This window comes from Acomys russatus, unplaced genomic scaffold, assembly GCF_903995435.1.
Source record: "Acomys russatus unplaced genomic scaffold, mAcoRus1.1, whole genome shotgun sequence".
NCBI classification, from domain to species: Eukaryota; Metazoa; Chordata; class Mammalia; order Rodentia; family Muridae; genus Acomys; species Acomys russatus.
Genome location: NW_026131428.1, coordinates 1 through 15337, shown reverse-complemented (window position 1 = coordinate 15337; position 15337 = coordinate 1). Strand labels below are relative to the sequence as shown.

Genomic DNA, 15337 nt, shown 5'->3' with positions numbered 1-15337 from the left:
TGTGAACCCAGGTTCTCTGGAAGAGCAGCAGCCAGTGCTCCTAAGTACTGGGTTATCTCTCCAGCCACACTTTTTCTTTGAGACGGGATTTTACTGGGGCTTGTTTTGCCTTCACTAGATTTGTAGGCAGATCCTGAACTTGTAATTCTCCTGGTTCAGTCTCTGAAGTAGCTGGGATTTCATGCCTATGCCATTGGACACACTGCCTATTGATGCTTACAGCTGGCTTATGCCAGAGGTATATTATGTACAGTAATACTGTTAAACTCTTCTATTTATTAGCATTGTATCTGGTATCACCACAGTTAGAGATGCTAGTATTTCTTTTAAGATTTGCTGATATGGGGGTTGGGGAGATGGCTCAGAGGTTAAGAGCACTGACTGCTCTTTCAGAGGCCCTGAGTTCAATTCCCAGCAACCACATGGTGGCTCACAACCATCTATAATGTGGTCTGATGTCCTTTTCTGGCCTGCAGGCATACATGCAGGCAGAGCACTATATACAAAATAATAAAATGATTTTTAAAAAGATATGCTCATGTGTATGCGTTGGTCTGAGTGTATATAGGTGCACCATGCCTGCAGGGCACATTCCAGGGTGTTGGATCCCCTGGAGCTAAAGTTACTGTCAGCTGTGAGCCACCCAATGTGGGGTCTGGGAACCAAACCTGGGTCCTCGGCAATAGCCGAGCGTTCTTAAGTGCTGAGCCATCACCCAAGCTCCATCAGTAGCTCTTTTTCCCTCCTTTCAATATTTTTAAATTAATTAATGTATTTATTCACTTTACATCCTGGTCGTAGCCCCATCTTTCTCACCTCCCAGCCCCACCCTCTCTCCCTCTCCCTCATTCCCCTCCCCTGTTTCTCAGATAAGGGGAGCCCCACTTCCAGTCCACCCCAGCTCATCAAGTTCAATCAGGTGTGAGTGGGTCCTCTTCCCCCTGTGGCCTGGCAAGTAGTCCTGCCAGGGGGAAGTGGTCAAAAAGCCTGGCATCAGAGTCCATGTCAAAGACAGCCTCCACTCCCCTGAGGACGCACATAAAGCCTCAGCTGCCCATGGGCTACATCTTTGTAGAGAGCCTAATGGTGGCACAGCTGGTAGAATTTGTTGGAGGAGGTGGAACAGGAGGATCATCAGTAACTCTTGAGAGCACTAATCTCAGTTTATTTTTTTTCCAAGTATTGTCCCACTGGTTCTCAACCTGTGGGTTGCGATCCCCGGGTGGGTGGTGTGTGTGTGTGTGTGTGTGTGTGTGTGTGTGTGTGTGAGAGAGAGAGAGAGAGAGAGAGAGAGAGAGAGAGAGAGAGAGAGAGAGAGAGAGAGAGAGAGACAGAGAGAGACAGAGACAGAGAGACAGAGAGACAGAGACAGAGACAGAGAGACAGAAAGTGAGAGACAGAGACAGAGAGAAAGAGAGACAGAGAAGAATTACTTCACAGAGTTTGCCTAAGGTATTTACAGCACTGTTCATAAAGTAGCAAAATTACAGCTATGAAGGAGCAATGACAATAATCTTATTGTTGGATGTCACCAAAACATGAACTGTATTAAAGGATCAGGAACATTGAGCACCAGTCTTATTGTTCTAAAGATCCTGTCAATGGGATGAGACTTAAACTGAGTCCACACTGAAAACTTCCTGACTTTGTATATCATCCACAGTGAACAGTGGAGTATGCAATATGTTAGTGACCAAATGTGTGTGAGTGGAGATGGGGAAGGGGAGGGTTTGTGTGGAAGCCAGATAGTGATATCAGGTTTCCTCCTCAATTACTCTCCACCTTAATTTTGAGACAGGATTTCTCAGTTACCCTGGAGCTCAGCAAATATGGCTAGACATGCTGGCCAGCAGGACCCAGGGATCGTCCTGTGTCTGCCTTCGCAGTGCTAGGATTAGCGTGGTGGTGGTGCTTCTGCTACTGCTGCTCCCCCTGCTGGCCCTGTGCCTCATTCGTCCCCTACCCACCTGCTGCTACTCCCCTTACTCCCACTGCTCCCCCTGCTGGCCCTGTGCCCCATGCACCCCTACCCACCTGCTGCTCCCCTTACTCCTGCTGCTCCCCCTGCTGGCCCTGTGCTCCATGCTCCCCCTACCCGCCTCCTGCTCCCCTTACTCCCACTGCTCCTCCTGCTGGCCCTGTGCCCCATGTGCCCCTACCCACCTGCTGCTCCCCTTACTCCTGCTGCTCCCCCTGCTGGCCCTGTGCTCCATGCTCCCCTTACATGCCTGCTGCTCCCCTTACTCCCGCTGCTCCCCCTGCTGGCCCTGTGCCCCATGCTCCCCCTACCCGCCTGCTGCTCCCCTTACTCCTGCTGCTCCCCCTGCTGGCCCTGTGACCCCTGCTCCCGCTTCTCCCACTACTCCCACTGCTTGCCCCCTGATCCTGTTGCACCCATCTGTCTGCTGCTCTCGCTCTCTTCACCGCTCCACTCCCACTGCTTCTGCCACTGCTGCTTGCCCTCCTCAAGCACACCTACCCCTCACTCCTAGATCCGCTCCTCTTTTTTTCCCCCTTCAGAAAAAGAGCAGGCACAGCATAACAGATTACAGTAAGACTAGGTACAGACCCTTGCAGCAAGGCTGGACAAGATAACCCAGTAGGTTAAAAAGGGTCCAAGGCACAGGTAAAAGAGTCAGATAGCCCTGTCCCCACTGTTAGGAGTCTCAGAGGAACACCAAGTAATACAACCAGAAGATACATGCAAAGAACCTAGTACAGACCAGTGCAGGTTCCATTCTTGATTTTCAGTCTCTGTGAGCCCGTATAATCCCTGCTTAGTTGATTCTGTGGGTTGTGTTCTCATGGCATCCTTGACCCCCTCTGGCTTCTACAAGTCCTTCCTCCCCATCTTCTACAGGGTTCCCCTGGCTTCATCTAGCATTTGGCTTTGCATTTGCTCCTCTTAATTTCTAGGTGATGTCTTTCTGACTAGGTACTGATCTGTGAGTGTAGTGGAAAATCATTAGGAATCATTTCATTGACTTTTTTCCCCCTCCAGTTGTGTGTGGTTCTATCCTGGGTCTCTGGGCTGAGCAGCCTCTGGTTCCTGGCCATCCACACAGTACCAGGCACAGGCTCCCTTTTGTGTCTTGAGCCTCAAGTTGGACCAGTCATTGGTTGGCAACTCCTACAAGTTCTGCACTGCCATTCCCCCCCCCAGCACATCTTGCAGGCAGGCCATACTCTCCGTTGGAGGCTTTGCGGCTGCAACCTGTGCTGCTTACGTGAATGCTGAGGACCCAACTTACATCCTTACATTTGCACAGCAAACACTACCAGCTCAACTGGCTCCCCAGCCCTTTGATCCCATAAAAAAAGAATAACTCAGCTGCTTACCTTAGTTCACCCCCACCACCCAGCCCCCACAGATCCTGTCTGATTTATTCCAAGTACTCATCTCTCTAAAGACATGTCTTATCTTCCTCAGGTCAGGATGGCATCTTTCTTTTCTGATTTTGGTCTCATGTGGTACTTGGAAGAGCTAAACAAGAAGGAGTTGGTGAAGTTTAAGGAGTTCCTCTGCAGTTGGATCTGAAACAGATTTCTTGGACCAAAGTAAAGAAGGCGTCTCGGGAAGAGCTTGCCAACTTACTGGTGAAACATTATAAGGAGAAGCAAGCCTGGGAGGTGACCTTCCAAATCTTCCAGAAGATGAACAGGAAGGACCTCAGTGAGAAGGCAGCAAGGGAGATTGCTGGTGAGTTGGCCAAAGCTTCTTTACAAAGAGTGAGGACCCTGTCATCGTTTTGATAGCTCTTCCTCTTGCCCGTCTACCATAGGGCCAGCGGGTGCCATGGGACACTGTTCTCCTGGAGGAAGGAGGCAGCTTCACGTGCACATGGTAGCTCCAGTCTGTGTGGTCAAATGTAGGAGGGTATCATGCCCTGACCTAGATTGTTAAACTTCTCCCGAGAACATGAGTCATTTTCCCCTCACGTCTAAACTGGAGACTTAACTCTAGAGGGAAATGTGCGTTTAGGCAGCAGCAACAGAAAACACCTGCTATAGATTATACTTATGGGGTCTAGGGAGATGGCTCCATCTATGTAAACATCAAAGTCTGACTTCGGATCTCAGCAACCACATAGAAGTCATGTATGGTAGCCAGCTGGCCACTCAGCTTTTCTAAGCCACCTGAGAAACGTCTCAAAAAAAAAACCAAGATAGAGGCACTGGAGAGATGGCCCAGTGGTTAAGAACACCTGATCTTACAGAGAACCTGGGCTCAGTGTCAAGAACCTACACGGTGGTTAACAAGCATCTGTAACTCCAGTTTGAGGGGGATCCTATGTCTTCTCCTGTCCTCTGTGGACACACACACATTTGGTATGAATTCATTCAGGCAGACAAATGGCACCCATAATTTAAAGCGAGGAGTCAACTTCTGGTCTCCCCACACACGCATTTGTACTGTATCCTCCTCCCATAGCCACATCATGTATTTGAACTGGCTGTGTAATACAGTGTGAAAACAGGATTTCTCAGTCTGTGCTGTGCCTGTGGCAGCTTTGATTTCTAACAGGCAAAAGCTTACGACAGAAAAAGCCACATTTCATAAACACTATGAATTTATGAGTCGCACATTTATTTGTCCTGGTATAAAAGATCATGAATACTTTAAGGTTCAATTAATGTCTTTGTCTTGGAGATGCCAGTGTATTACTATGAGAAGCCTAGACCTAGTTTTTTTTCTAAGTTTATTTTGCTTGGGATTCGCTGGTAATCTTTGATCTGTGGCTAGAAAACAGTCCTTCCTCCTCATCTTTTATTTGTTCAAATGTTGTCTCTGCGTTGCTGGCCATTCTATCCCACCTTCTGTGATTCCAGATGCACATTATCAAATCTCTAATTTATGATGAAATCACACAAGAACAGTTAGAAACTGTGTTGTGTGTATGTGAGAGTGCCTGCATGCATGTATGTGTACCATGTGTGGACAGTGCCCTTGGGGGACAGAAGAGAACATCAGGTCTTCTGGTATTTGACCTGCAGACTGTGCATGCTTGGAACTGAACCAGCTCTTCTGAAGCACTGAGCCTTCCCTCACCCACGCCCACTTGTGGGATCTTCATACAATGGCTTGTGTGCACCTCTTTTTATCTTTTTGTCTGTGCATTAGGCTGCCTTTCCTTTCTAGCTCTCCTTAGGTAGGCCTTTTATGCCCTGTTCAGCTGCTTCTAGGCAATAACAAACCCACCTGTTGCCTTCTTTTTGACATTTTTTTTACATTTATTGTGTGTATACACACGTACACATTTGCACACCATGGTGCACAAGTGGAGGCCAGAGGACAACTTTGGACAGTTAATTCTGCTTCTGTCATTTGGGTCTCAGGGACCAAACTGAGGTCATCAGGCTTGATGGCAGATGCCCCTGAGACATCTCACCAGCCCACGGCTGTTGATTCTTACATTTAGCTAAGACATTTTACATCTGCAGTTTGTCTGGGTTTTCCTCAGTCTCCACCGATTGCCCATTATTTTTATTTGAACATCTTGTAAAACGTAATTGTCGTACCTGGCATACAAAGTGTTCAATATAAAAATTTTGTGTGTGTTTATCTGTATGTATGAATCATTGTGCTTTGCTTACAGTGTTCCCCCATAGTTAGCTCCCATTATCTCTCTTCCTTTCACCTGCTAGTTTCCTCTGGACCCCTAAAAACTTCCGCCTTTGCTTTCATGCTATACATATAGGAGGTTGTATATGCTGAACATTTTAAGGTATCTTTTTAAGAAATTGCATGTATGCATGTATCTGTGTGGGATTCTGCATGTGAGTGCAGTGCCTGCAGAGGCTAGACCCTCTGGAGCTGGGTCATAGGCTGTTGTGAGTGACCTGATGTGTGTTGGAAACCATTCTCAGGTCTTCTTCAAGAGTAACCAGTGCTCTTAACTGCTGAGCCATCTCTCCAGCCCCATTATTCCATATTTTTAATGTCAATGTGATAGTATCTCTTTTCATTATAATGTAGTCTGTCTTCTGTTGATAGTGATACAGTTTTTTTTACAGTTGTGTGCTGTCATGGCAAGCATGTGATTATATTCTCTTAGGTGTGTGCATCTTTGTATGTGGCAGGGGTTGACAGGCACTCATGTTTGTGTTTGGAGGGGGCGGGGCTCTCCTAGTGGGGCAGCCATGCACAGCACAGGGTTCTATATGGTCCAGAGAATTATCTATGATAGCTATGCTTTTGGTTTTGAATAAATTTATCATATTTGTAATATTTATTAATATATATTAACTCCATAGCAAGTTAAAGTAAAATAATAAATAGCAGATGATAAAGATAAATGATAGGTAGGTAGGTAGAGAGAAAGAGATAGGCAGGCAGGCAGGCAGAGAGGCAAATGATATTTATTAAAAAATCATCAAATTGGGAACTCAAAGCAGCCAATAGGAATTGACTGGGGCTGACTTTCTAACCTAAGGCAGCAGATACATGGAGTTCCCAAGCAGGGCAGAGCTCACCCTCTCAGGTGATGTTCCCAATTGAAAGAGCAAACAATGGTAGGAAGGTTACATTGTCAGATCAGGTTCTCATGACATCATCACTTGTACTCTCACAGCATCCAGGAGGGACCAGCTGGGGGGGTGGAGTCAGTTGGGGCTCCCAGCTGAGCTGTCTCTCTCCTCTGTGGCTGATTTTTCCACGGATCCAGTTCATGCTTCTTTCCCCACTGCAGGCACTTTTATATCGGGAGAGATAAATGGTCATAAAAATCTGCGAGAAATGGTTCATGCTTTAGCTGTTCTCACGGGCATGGCATTTTGGCTCTTGAGCTCTTTTATTCTCTTCTCTTCTGCCTACAGAGTTAGGGTTCAGCCCATCGCAGACAAGAACACACAGAAGACATTTGACCGAGACATGTCTGGGTCTGAAATGGGGGAGAAGGGCAACCCCACTTGCAGTGCCAGCATCTGAGTCAGCACATGATGGTTTAACAGTAGAACATTCCTGACACACAGAAATGCGAGCTGTGTTCCATGGCCAGTGAAAATCTCCTCACGGTAGCCAGCATTGCTCTGAGCCCATAGCTTACAGACACCTGGGAACACACATCCCAAGGGCGCTGAGGAAATGACTTGGTGGCTAGGAACATGTCCCACTCTTAAAGAAGACCCGAGTTCAACTCCTAGCTCCTACGTGGGGCGGCTCATGGACAGCTGTGGCTCAGCTCCAGGTGGGGATGCAATGCCTCTGACCTCCACGAGAACCCAGCAATACATGCATAATTATAAAAATCAATCTATCTTAAGGGTACGATCTGTTAATGAAAATAGCATGGTCAGATTGTGTATGGGTGAATTATAACTTAGCTCTAATAATGTTAAACGGATTTTTTTCCTTTTCTCTTGTGCTCACTGACTCCTCAGGACACTCAAAGTTATATCAAGCTCATCTGAAGAAGAAGCTGATCCATGATTGGTCCAGAAAGTTCAATGTCAAAGTTGAGGATTTCATGAAGCAGAAGTTTACCCAGGATGACTATGATCATTTTGAGGACCTCATCGTAGCGAAGGCAGATGGCAAGAAGCCACACACAGTGTTCCTGCAGGGAGTGGCGGGGGTTGGTAAGACGCTGATGTTGACAAAGCTGATGCTGGCCTGGTCAGATGGCCTGGTGTTTCCAAACAAATTCTCCTATGTCTTCTACTTCTGCTGTCAGGACTTGAAGCAGTTGGAGACAGCGTGCCTGGCTGAACTGATCTCCAGAGAGTGGCCCAGCCCCTCGGCTCCCACAGTGGATATATTATCCCAGACCGAGAGACTCTTATTTATCATTGACAGCCTAGAAGTGATGAGGTGTGATTTGATGGAACGGGAGTTGGAGCTGTGTGACAACTGGATGGAGAAGCAGCCGGTAAATATACTGCTGAGCAGTTTGCTTAAGAGGAAGCTCCTCCCAGAATGCTCTGTCCTCATTGCAGCTACCCCAGAGACTTTTGAGAAAATGGAGGACAGGATTGAGTGCACAAATGTGAAAATAATGACGGGATTCAACGAGAACAATATTAAGATGTATTTCCATAGCTTGTTCCAAGAGAAGAGCAGAACCCAGGAGGCCTTCAGCTTGGTGAGAGAAAATGAGCAGTTGTTCGCTCTGTGTCAGGTCCCCTGCTCTGCTGGATGGTGGCCACTTGTGTGAAGGGTGAAATAGAGAAGGGAAGAGACCCGGTGGCCACCTGCAGGTGTGCCACCTCCCTGTATTCCACTCACATCTTGAATTTGTTCGCTCCCCAAAGTGCCCATTATCCAAGTAAGAAAAGCCAAGACCAGTTACAGGGCTTGTGTTCCCTGGCCATGGAGGGCATGTGGACTGACACCTTTGTGTTTAGTGAGGAGGCTCTCTTGAGGAATGGGCTCATCAGCTCTGACATCACCATGCTGCTGGACATGAGGATACTTCTAAAGAGCAAGGAATCCACAAACTCTTACAGGTTCCTCCACCCAACCATCCAGGAGTTCTGTGCTGCCATCTTTTATCTGCTGAGGAACCCTGTGCACCACCCTTGTCAGGACGTTAAATGTTTAGAGACTCTGATATTTACGTTTCTAAAGAAAGTCAAAATACAGTTGATTCTTTTGGGAAGTTTCCTCTTTGGCCTTTCACAGGAGTAGGAACAAGAAAAGCTGGAGGTGTTTTTTGGCCACCAGCTGTCCCAGGAAATAAAGTGTCAGCTGTCTCAGTGCCTGGCAGTGTTACATGGCGATAGAGAGTTTCAAGAGCAAATAGATAGCATGAAGTTGTTTTACTGTCTGTTTGAGATGGAAGACAAACGCTTCTTAGTGCAAGCTATGAACTGTGTGGAACAGCTTAACTTTGTGGCTAAGAATTATTCTGATTTTATTGTTGCTGCCTACTGCTTAAAACACTGTTCTACACTGAAGAAACTGTCCTTTTCAACCCACAGTGTCCTGCATGGAGAACATGAAGTAAACTATATGTGAGTCCATTCACTTATCTTTCTTTTCTGTCCCACTTTCAGAGTCTGTCTCTGTGTATTGTTGATTTATATAGACTTGTGATTCAAAACTCACCCTTACTAGTTGTCCAGTGGCTAGTGGTCAGCCTAGAAAACACATAACACACAGACAACAAAAACAGACTCAGCAGGTCATGTGTGTGTGTGCATGCCTGCGTGCATGCGTATGTTTGTAGGTATACATATATGTGTATATGCATGTGTGTATATATATTTGTGCATGCATGTACATATATATGTATATATACATATAAAACAATATAAAGAAAAAGGCTGTCAACTTGAGAGTTTGGGGTACATAAAAGGTTCAGGTTGGGGTGAGTGGTGCAATTCTATTACTTTTTTTATAAAGATTTATTTATTATTTATACCCTATTCTGCCTGCATATGTGCTGGCAGGCCAGAAGCGTGGGCCAGATCTCATTATATATGGTTATGAGCCACCATGTAGTTGCTGGGAATTGAACTCAAGACCTCTGGAAGAACAGCCAGTACTGTTATCTTCTGAACCACCTCTCCAGGCCATAATTATATTTCAATTAAACTTAAAAAAAATTTAAAGAACAGAATAGAGGTGTTAAAGGGAAAAACAACAATTTTACCTCTTGAGAACAGCTTCACTTTTTTAAGATTTATTTTCATTGTATGTGTATGTGGCTGCATGTTAGGACGCATGTAAGTGCAGGTGCCCTCAGTGGCCAGAAGAGGGTGTCAGATCCCCTGGAGCCATAGTTAACTTCCTGATGTGGGTTCTAGGATCCAAATTCTTATTCTCTGAAGAAACATAGCCCTCTTAAATTAACCACTGAGTGCTCACCAGTTGACCAGGCTCTATTTTGAGCCCCACATTGACTCTTTTAAAGATATGCCATTTGATCTTATTAATATTTATTTTGGTTAATTTTTTTGAGACGGAGTCTCACTCTGTAGCTGTGGCAAGCCTGGAACTCAGATATCCATCTGCCTGTGTCCAGAGTACTGGGATGAAAGGCATGAGCCACCATACCTGGCAATTTTTGATAATTAATTAGTTGTGCATATTTATGGAGTGTCAGGGATGTGTCAGTTCAGATAGACAGGGGCCAAGGAAGTAGCTCACTTGGCAGAGTGTCACCCATTGTAGTGCACAGGTCCGGGATTTGCTCCCCAGCATCATATGAAACCAAGTATAGGGGCATGCCTGTAATTCAGGCACTCAGGCAGAGTGTAAACACACGGTCATCACTGGTTTTATAGCAAGTGCAGTGCTAGCCTAGAATACCAAAGACATTGTACATAAGAATTAAAAATATTAATCAAACTGAGCCAAGAATGGGGTCCCACACATGTAATCCCAGCACTCAGGAAACTGAGGCAAGAGTATGTCTGAGCATTTAAAGTAGTCTGGGCTACATACAAAGTGAGTTTCAGGTCAGTCTGGTCTAAAGAGTGAGATCCTGTCTCCAAAAAAAAAAAATCAGACAACAAAAAAATGTGTATAATATATGATCTCTTGGCTCTTTTTTTCCATCCTGAGGGTAGAACCCAGTGCCAAATGTATGCTAGGCTAGGACTTTATGAGGAACTGCTGCCTCTGCTCATTTTTTGAGACACGGTTTATTGGTTTAGCCTTCTGTTTATTCTGTAATCAAGGCTGGCCTTGAACTTCCGATCTTTCTGCAGCAATAGAATAGGTTAAGTTGCTCTTTAGGAGCCCTGGCATTTATTCTTGAGACTTTCCTTTTCTTAGGTATAGTGCCCTCAAGCAATGATATTAACCTGCCATACAATTAGGATGGAGAGGGACGGTCTAGGTCACCTGTGTTTTCTGCCCCTCTGGGATATGAGCATCACACTCTGACTCGTTCTTGATCTCCCAGATGTAAACCGCCTTTTAAAAGTTAAATGTTACAGGAATCTGGGGATGGCTCAGCTTCTGCACAAGTATGAGCACCTCACTTCATCCCCAGGATTCACAGTGTTTTAAATAAAGGCTGCAATCCCAGCACTAAGGAGGCAGAGACATGGCTTCAACATGCGAGTACATAAATGCACGCACATGCACTTGTGTGTGCACTCACAAGCATGTACACACATAACCATGCAATACATTGACTCATTTCATACTCTGAAACCATAGGAGGTGAGCTAGCAGGTTGGCTCAGCAGATAAAAGGTGTCCATCCTCAAGTCTGATGACCCAAGTTCAGTACCTTAGACCGCATGGAAGGAAAGCTGCTTCCTACACGTTGTCTTTTCACCTCCATACACATGATATGGGGCACACACACAAACACACATGCAGAGTAAGAAATGTTAAGGCAAATTGGATTATCCTGTTAGAAGTGAGGAAGCAGGCAGAGACGTCAGGTATATTGTCCAAGATTATATACGGAGTAAATAGTCACATCTAAAGCTTGAGCCAGGAGATTCTTGCTCTAGCTTTTAACTTAGTGGTACCCTGCCTAATTTTTTTTTCATTCTGAAACTACCAAGGTTGTCTGCAAGGCAGGTTTTCTCAACTTGAGCACCACCGAGCTATCTGGGTGGTCTTCACCTGGGAGGGGAGGGAGGGGAGAGGACAAGCCTGGTCCCCAATGTGTGGGATTCTCAGACCCCTCCGGCCATTTACCCAGTAGGCATTAACTGCACCTGTACTCTCCAGCTATAGCAGCCAGCATCCCCACAGAGCTTGCTACGTGTCTGGCTAAGAACTGCAAACATGAAATGAACTTCGCCGGCCACCTTTGCTCTGTTCAGGGAGTCCATTTGCTACATCACTGTGCTGTGAAATGCTTACACGTGTGTATACATCGTGTGCATACAGTGGCCATAGTGGCCAGAAGAGGGTGTCCAATAACACTGGAATGGGAGTTACAGATGGTGGTGAGCCACCATGTGGAAACTGAACTCAGGTCTTCTGTGAGAACAGCTAATGTTCTTAGCCACTGAGCCATCTCTCCGGCCCATTTTTTTAAACAATGGAATGAATGTATTCCTTTGTCCTCTGTTACAGGGAAAAGCTACTGGTCAATTGGCACTGTATTTGCTCTGTGCTCATAAATAATAAGGACATCCAGCTACTCCAAGTGAAAGACATTTACCTCTGTGAGCCAGCCTTTCTGGTCTTGTATAATCACCTGAGTTACCCCAGCTGCACCCTTCAAGCACTTGAGTAAGTTAAAAGGGTCAACTTTGATTTAGTCATAATCAGGGAGGTGAACAGACTAGTCCTCGCACCATCTGTCAGCTAACTGCATAAATGAAGGCTTGCACAGTCTAAAATAGAATCTCCCTGGCGTGGCACCGCTAATGTCTGTGGCTGACCATCCTTCACTGAGGGCTGTCCATGAGTTGTAAGATGATGAGACCGTGTGTGGGGGGCCTCCACTTTCTAGATGCTGGTGTGTCAGCCAGCTTTGCCTGCGAACATTTTACAGAGCTCGATATGGAAGAGAAAATTCACCCAGTTTGAGAAGCGGTGTGTTTCGCTGTGTTACAGAATTAGACTCGTGCCCTCGTTACAGGATACGGGATGGTGCCAAAGACCGAGAGGTCAGGCTGGGTGGAAATTGATGGATACCTCTCTTTGTTCTGCAGGACAAATAATGTGCTCTTCTTCTGTGATAACCACATGTTCTTCGAGATGATAAGTCAGAACCACAGTTTGCAGCACTTGAACCTCAGCCTTATGTTCCTCTCCCAGAGCGATGTGAAACTGCTGTGTGATGTCTTGAACCAGGCCGAGTGCAACATATAAAAGCTGCTGTAAGTCTTTCTGTTCACCCAGCTCACTGACGCCCCTCAAAGGGGCTGGCGGGGCAGGGCGGGGGGTGGGGAGGGGGAATCATTAGAGGAAAAAAAGGTTTACTGGATTCCAAATTCCAGCTTATATTCCATTGCTGTGGGAAGTCAGGGTAGCAACCCTGGGAGCACAGTGACATCACATCCGCAGTCAAGAGCGAAGAGCAGTGGGTTAATGTCTGCTTGCTAGTGCTCAACTCACTTTCTCCACCCGTGTACAGTTCAGGATCCTCCTTCGTGAGGAATGGTGCCGCCCGCAGTGGGCAGGTCTTACCACCTCAGTTAACTCCATCAAGAAGTCTCCCCGTAAACACCCCCCTCTAGAGAACCCCTTGTTGAGACTCCCTTTCTAGGTGATTCTAGGGTTAGTAGAGTTGACAGTTGAAACAGTCGCAGGACTTCAGTTTCAAATGTGTGTGCCTGTGACCTCTTTTTCTATTGTTCGTGTGCAAACTTAAGGTCTGATCCCAGCAAGCCAATGAGATGGATCAGTGGGTTGAGGCACCTGCTGCCAACCCTACAACCTCAGTCCTGTCCCCAGGACCCACTGCCACAAGCTGTCCTCTTTGGATGCACAGTCTCCACATGCTCTTTGCATGTATGCTGTGTACACGCATGCTGTGTATGCCCAAACACGTAAACAAATGAATGTAATTTTTAAAAAATGTAAAGTCCTGGGCTGTTAAGAGCATTTGTTTCTCTCCCAGAGGACCCGAGCTCAATCCTCAGCACCCACGTGGTGGTTCACAGGCATCTGTAACTCTGTTGCCAGAGGATCTGACACCTTCTGACACCTGCAGGCTCCAGGTTCGCAAGTGGTGCACAGACACAGGCAGGAAAAGCGCCCACACATGAAATAAAATGAGTGAGTCTTCAGTTTCTCTTAATTGAGCTGAGGATAGAAGGTGAAAGTTAATTTCTAGATGGGTGTATCTGCTTTGGAAGCCATTACTTCTGCTCAGCCTCTGTGGAGTCTGTCACGCCTTAGACTCAGAACTGTTGCTGCCATGTGAACCTTCTGTGGTTGGCACGGCTCCATTTGCTGGCAGATAGGTGCCTCCCGAACAATTCACGGCAGGCGTTCACACCCAAAAAAATTGGAATTCTGGCTGATGGTAAGCCAGGTGAGAAACTCGTGGCTACTGATCATATCTAGATGGAGCTCAGATATTGCTGGTGGCATAAAATTGATTCAAAGTGATAATCATGTGGTTCACCTATAAGGTCAAAGATGGACAGGCCTGTGGGATTAAGAGGCAAGGATAGTAGTGGCTCCGTGTTTGGGGCTAGGGACAGAAAAAGGGGTTGGGAGTGGATATGGATACTGGTATTCTGTATGGTTCTATGATAGCCATGCCTTTGATTTTGAGCGATTGGAGCTTACAGACTGTATAGCAAGAAAACTTAAAGAAATTAAGTATCGAGGAGCAGAAAGAAGTCACAGATAGGTAACGATTTATCATCAGGTCAGGCACTGACAGATCATCATCGGAGACCAGAGCAGCCCGATGAAAGAGACGACTAAAGTTAACATCAAACCAGAACCTAGACACATCTCCCAGAAATTGACTGGAGAAGCCTTCTTGAAGCAGTCAGAGGGAAATCCTGATCCCCTGTCCTGGGAATAGAGCATCCCTTTTGTGGCCCCCATGTAAAAGAACAAATAACAGCAGACAGATGATGCCTGCAGATAACGTGAGCAAGACAGGCACTTAGATTCATCCAGCAGAAAGGACTGAGGAGGCCTTGAAACAGCCCTGCTGGAGTCCCCCTCTTGCCCCCCCCATTGAGGTTTCCAAAATGGAGTACAGCAAGCATCTTCTCCACCCAGGATCTCCTTCTTGCACCCTTTTTCCTGCTGTTTGCTGTTAAACAGGGATAAACAGTAGCAGCTTTGGTTGGCACTGTTCTCTGAGACACAGTGGCTTTCCTCGCAGGCAGTATGATTGCTATTCTTGTTCTTGGGCTGTGTAACTGCTCAAACGCCCCTCGCCCCATTACAGCCCATCCCTGGACAAGGAGTCTTAGAGGACATTTGCAGCTAAACACGCTGAAGTCTAGGACAGGAAAGCCCTGCTCACTCTTAGAGTTCAATTTTAGCAAGCTTAAATGGTGAATCACAATTTACCAGTATAGCTTAAATTACATCTGGAAGTTCAGAGTCATTAAACTCTGTGTGCACTCATGCATACACACACACACACACACACACACACACACACACACACACACGGTGTAAATAATGTAATTTTAGAAACTGGCCTGGAAAGATGGCTCAGTGGGTTAAGAGCACTTACTGCTCATGCAGAGAAGCCAGGTTAAAAATCACAACTCAGAACTCACCTTGAGTGGCTTACATCCTCCTATTCCTCTACTTCTAGGAGCTATGATACCCCTTTCTGGTCTCTATAAGCACTAGGCACATATGTGATGCACATACATTCATGCAGGCAAACAGTCATATACATTAGAATAATTCCTAAAATAAAGAACAGTGTCAAGTTCTGAGAGGTCCCAAACCTTCACGGCGCTAGCACGGGACAATGTCACAAAGGCAGAGAAGC

General features: G+C 46.2%; 1 pseudogene; it reads left to right on the top strand.

Annotated features, from left to right (window-relative positions):
* Nucleotides 1-3436: 3436 nt before the first annotated feature.
* Nucleotides 3437-12741, top strand: LOC127186191 (NACHT, LRR and PYD domains-containing protein 4E-like; annotated as a pseudogene).
* The last annotated feature ends 2596 nt before the right edge of the window (nt 12742-15337 follow it).